This window comes from Elephantulus edwardii, unplaced genomic scaffold (assembly GCF_000299155.1).
Source record: "Elephantulus edwardii isolate Elephantulus edwardi_28Jun2011 unplaced genomic scaffold, EleEdw1.0 scaffold00057, whole genome shotgun sequence".
Classification (NCBI taxonomy): domain Eukaryota; kingdom Metazoa; phylum Chordata; class Mammalia; order Macroscelidea; family Macroscelididae; genus Elephantulus; species Elephantulus edwardii.
This window is the reverse complement of record NW_006399807.1, coordinates 13,065,110-13,070,595: the sequence shown is the minus strand read 5'-3', so window position 1 is coordinate 13,070,595 and position 5,486 is coordinate 13,065,110. Positions and strand designations below refer to the sequence as shown.

Sequence of the window (5,486 nt, the reverse complement as noted above, 5' to 3'; positions counted from 1 at the left end):
CTGAGTGACGGTGGAGAGTTCACCAAGGCCAATCACAAATCCTGATACATTTTTGGCTTCTGAGGTGTATAAAGCATACAGAATTGAAAACAAATAAATGGCTCAAATGATATTGCTAAATGTGGCAGGACTAAAGTCTCCCATTCCTTCCCAATTTTCCCTGCAGTGTTCCTTCTGATCGAGGGCGGTGCACTTCTCCACATCCCATGAATTACAGTGATGCAAGTGCCTATTGTCAGAGACAGTACACACACCTAGTAGCAATCCAAAACAAAGAAGAGAATAACTATTTGAACTCCCTGTTAAACTATTCATCAAGTTACTACTGGATTGGAATCAGAAAGGTCAATGGTGTGTGGACTTTGGAAGAGACCAATAAGCCTCTGACAGAAGAAGCTAAGAACTGGGCCCCAGGAGAACCAAACAATAAGAGAAATGATGAAGACTGTATGGAGATCTACATCAAGACAGAGAAGGACACCGGCAAGTGGAATGATGAGAGTTGCAGTAAAACCAAGTTTGCCTTGTGCTACACAGGTAGGGTGTTTGGGGCAGGAGAGGGAGATACTTTCATTGCGAGAATATCCTGATGATTGGTTTACTTTATGTAAAAACCAGCTTCTTTTGTGTCAATTTTAGGTTCTAAAGCATACACTGTGATTTTTTAAAGTTCTGATTAGTAAGGAATCTCCCTTTGCTTCATTGTGTAAAAGTAGTGGGGTGGGGGGATATGGTGAGGGAGGGGTGGGGGGAGACAGGGAGAAGGAGAGAATTTATCTATTAAGTCACTTGCCTGCTAATAAAAGAGCTGGTGCCTGGTGTCCTCTTGGAGCATCTCTGAAGAAATATCTGGTGACCCACTGCTGAAAAGTCAACCATTGAAATCCCCATAGAGTGTAGTTCTGCTCTCAGCACTTGGGAACAGCACTTGGTGGACAGAAAATGCCTTTTATCTAGAGAATGTGTATAAAGACATAATATGTATCTTAGGAATTGTTCATCTATAGTAGGGGCTGTCCTCAGAACCTGTCAGGAGGTGAGTGTTCTGTGACTGGCATTAGCTGCAGTTATCCCTATAATGGCGCTCCTTAACATTTATGTTGAAAATACTTGATCCTAAAATTCAGAGTTAGCATTTTTGTTCAGTATCTCAGCTAAAATTGCTGGGATTGTGTATTCCTGATTGTTTATGGTAGATAAAAATTTAAGTAAATCTGTGGTAGGGGCAGTAATTATTCTCCTAGTTATCAGCTCTGTTTCCCACAGCTTCCTGTACCAACGCATCCTGCAGTGGTCATGGGGAATGTGTGGAGACCATCAATAACTACACTTGCAAATGTGACCCTGGCTTCAGTGGTCTCACCTGTGAGCAAGGTAAGTCTGGACCACGTCTCTCCTTTCACTTGGGATGGTGACCCCATATCATGTCCTAACTGACTTGGCATTGTTCTTTCCCTTGGTCTTTTCCCATTGGTTAAATGGTAGTGAAGAGCTGAGGTCATAGAGTTGGAATCCTTGAGTGCAAATCTTATGTTTGCTGCTTACTAGCAATGGAACCTTGAAAAGTGGCAAACTCCCTGGTTCCTAGAATTCTCATTTGTACAATAGAGATGATGGTAGTACCAGCTTCACAGGCTTGAACCCAGGACAACGTGAACGTAATCTATCTGTAGTGCCTGGCACACAGCACACTTTCAGCACACTGAGAAAGTAAGAGTTCCTTGTGCACGTTCATCTTGTCTAGCGCCTGAATGGACAGAAGTGATTGAGTTTCCCTTCTCAGCTGTGAACAACAGAGGGACCCTGAACATGGGAGCCTGTCTTGTATCCATCCTATGGGGAACTTCAGCTAGAGTTCTTCCTGCTCTGTCACCTGTGACATTGTCACAGTAAAAATTTATAGTTGTGAGACTCTGATTTGAAGCTTAAACTCTTGCCATAATTTTTTTCTAAAATCAATCATAACAAATAACAATAAGACTTCTTCAGGTACGGCCAGACATGCTTAGTGTATATTTAAACTCGAAAATTTCTTACACTGTCAAGTAAGAGCAAAAATATTGAAAATAAACAGATTCATGATAAGCCATGGAACTCCTTGTAGCCAGAGTATAGTACAGAATGCGTTTCGCTGTCACAGAATCACACCACCATACCTGAACTGTGAAGCAGACAATTCTAGGAATGTCTACTTCATTTTCTTTCTTTTTCAACCCATTCTGAAAGCTTTGAGGACCCATAAATTGCACTATGAATGCATGCATCCACAAAAAGTGTTAGAAAACATGTAGAATTAGAAGGTATAAAAAGTGTTCAAAGACAAAGCCATCTTGACTAGGGAGTGAGCAAGTATTTTGAGTTCTCTGAGTGTTTTCTGTTGAAAATGAATAGGTTCCCTTTTCAAATACCCAGAACCTTGCTGCTGTAAGGTGTTACTGAGTTGAGTAAAATTCATAGAGACCTGTTCTATCCTGTGCCATCCTCACAACAATCCGTGACCCTCAAGCACACTGCTACAGTCCCTGTGTCAGTCCATATGGTTGAGGGTCTTCCTCTCCTTCATAGACTCTCCATTTTTCTAAGTATGATGTCCCTCTCCAAGGAATAGCCTCTTTTAACAACACGTCAAAATAGATGAGATGAAGTCTCATTACCTTTGCCTCTAAGGAGCACTCTGGCTACACCTTCTCCAAGACATATCTATTTGTGCTTTGGGAAGTCCATAGGATATTCAGTACTTTTCTCCAATACTACAATTCAAAGTTCCCCCTAATATTTTCTGTCAATTTCACGTCTGAGCTTTGCAGTGCAAAGCCTTGTCCAAGCCAGAAAGAGGCTACATAGAGTGTTTTCCCAGTGACTCTGGAATAGTCCAAGATGGCTCCAGCTGTGAATTCTCATGTGAGCAGGGATTTGTGTTGAAGAGACCCAAAACTCTCCGTTGTGGCCCCATATGGGAGTGGGACAGGGACAAACCTACATGTGAAGGTAGAGTTGGTTTTTTGGTTGTTTTTTTTTGTCATTGTCTCTTCTTTAAAATAAATACTACTGAAGAGCTAGAAATTGTCTTGTTAGGATGACCTGCAATCAAACCTCTTTGTTTGTTTATTTTTGTCTTCTAGCTGTGAAATGTGATGCTGTCAGCTCACCCCACAGTAGATTCATGGAGTGTACCCACCCTCCTACTGGAAAATTCACCTCCAAGACCTCCTCCACCTTCAGCTGTAAGAAAGACTTTAAATTAGATGGATCAGCTCAACTTGAGTGCACATCTCAGGGACAATGGACAAAGGAGGTCCCCTCCTGCCAAGGTAAGATTGAGTTTGAGGACTAGAGACCTTGGACTTCTTAAATATCTCTCTGATTCCATATTGCCCAGAGGATTTGATAGCAATTTGCTTCATTCTGCTTATGAGTATATTTATGTTGTTAGCTGTAACATGTGAATCTGTTTTAGGAATATTCCAGTAGATTTTTCTTTATAACCTCCTGCTTTATCCTTTGTAGCTGTTCAGTGTTCATGCCTGGCAGTTTCTGAGAAGATGAATATGAGCTGCAGTGGGGAGCCCGTGTTTGGCACCGTTTGTACCTTTGTGTGCCGCGAAGGGTGGATGCTCAACGGCTCTGCAGTGCTGATGTGTGGTGCCAGGGGACACTGGTCTGAGATGCTGTCCAGTTGTGAAGGTGATGCACTGACTGATGGTCTGGGGTGTACAGGGAAGAAGGAATGTCATCTGACTGCAGGAATTAACTGTCCACTAGGTCTACCCCCAAATGTGATTCAGCTTAAAAAACTAAGACACATTTGTGGGTGTAAGATAAAACAGGATAGATGATTGAAAGGATAAAATTCTGACAAATGGAGAAAAGAGACTTTAAGAGAAAAGTGAAAATGAGAAAGAGAGACAAACACACAGAGAGAGCATGAGAATGAATAAGAACCAGAGAGAGAAAGACAGAGTTCTAAAAATGCCTAGCATTTAGTTGAATTTCTGCTTGGTCAGTGGAAAGGGATAAGCCTGCCAACAGGGTTTTGAGCTGAAATCAAAGGTCCTTAATGCCACTTCTTAACATCGATATGTCAGAATAGATTGGGTTTTATACCTAGAGGAAAAGTCAAAAGGAAAGGACAAAAAGACATTAAAGCCAATACTTGCTTCTGACAATTCTTCCCCTCTTGTTTCCTTAGCTTCCACTGAGTCCAACAATCCTTTGGTGACTAGACTTTCTGCTGCTGGGTCATCATTTTTGACATTGGCAGCTTTTCTCCTGTGGCTTCTGAAATGCCTACGGAGGAAAGGTGAGGGTGTTCTGGAATGTACTCATTAAGTTTGGGATTTCCCCGACCCCTTTTAGATGAGTCATCGATATCATGGTCATCTCTTTAAAATTTAAATGATAATTAGAAATATATTCAGGAAGCTCGGTTGGGCTAGTGAGTAGAAGGTTTTGATGTCAACCCAAAGGTGGGGCCTCTCTATTTGAATTCACCAGTACTTCTGAGGGAGAAAGATGACACTCTTTCCCCACACAATTGAGAGTCTTGGAATAACTACTGGAGGCTCAGCTACATGTCGGTCAGAGACTCGATGGCAATGAGTGATGAGAAGCAAGTATCCAACACAAACTAAGCCCACTACTTTGAAGTTGATTCTGCAAAGTGACAGCCCTCCATCAGATTTCTGAGGCTGTGTGTCTTTATGGGAGGAGACCATGTATCTTTCTGCTATGGAGCAGCTGGTGGCTTCAAACCCTCAACTTTGGTTAATAGCATCCCCCCCCCATTAAGCAATATACACCAAGATAATAGAATATAGTTAAATTGAAATCTTAAGAGTTGATAGTATAATTGAAAGTGGGAAAAATTTTAGAACACACAGTGCTTTTCCACTACCATTTCAATTGAGATTTATACTGACCCTAAAGGACAGAAAACCAGCCCAGGGGGTTTCTGAGGCTATAAATTTTTACCTCAAGGTGTGGTAGGGTTTCAAACTAACCTTTTACTTTACAATCCATTGTTTTACCCATAGCAACACCAGGGCATCTTAACATACCATTCTCACTGTGAAACCGTTGCTGGTGAGATTGACTAGCTTCATAGTTGACTTCCAAGTTTTCAGAGGCTATAAATCACAAAGGAGGAGATTCCTTAATTTTCCACCTTATAAGCCATCAATGGATTAGAGGGTGGAGGGATATCTCAGGAGAGGAAGACCCTCAATGAGATGGATTGATTCAGTGTCTGGGGTAATAGCAGTATCTGTCTCAGAGACTACAAGATTGGCATAGGATAGATCAAGGTTTATGGCTGTAGTAAATAGGGTTGGTATGAATAGGAGATGACTCAACAGCACATAACAACAACAACAACAATAATATACTGGAACAGGTTTGAGGCTTTGAACACTAATGAGCGAAGGCCAGATGAGTTGTGGGAGGATATCAAGGGTATCATCCAGGAAGAGTGCAAACGGTCATTGCAA

General features: G+C 41.7%; 1 pseudogene; it reads left to right on the top strand.

The window, feature by feature from the left end:
- The first annotated feature begins 206 nt into the window (after positions 1-206).
- On the top strand, positions 207-4,329 carry LOC102857529 (annotated as a pseudogene).
- The last annotated feature ends 1,157 nt before the right edge of the window (positions 4,330-5,486 follow it).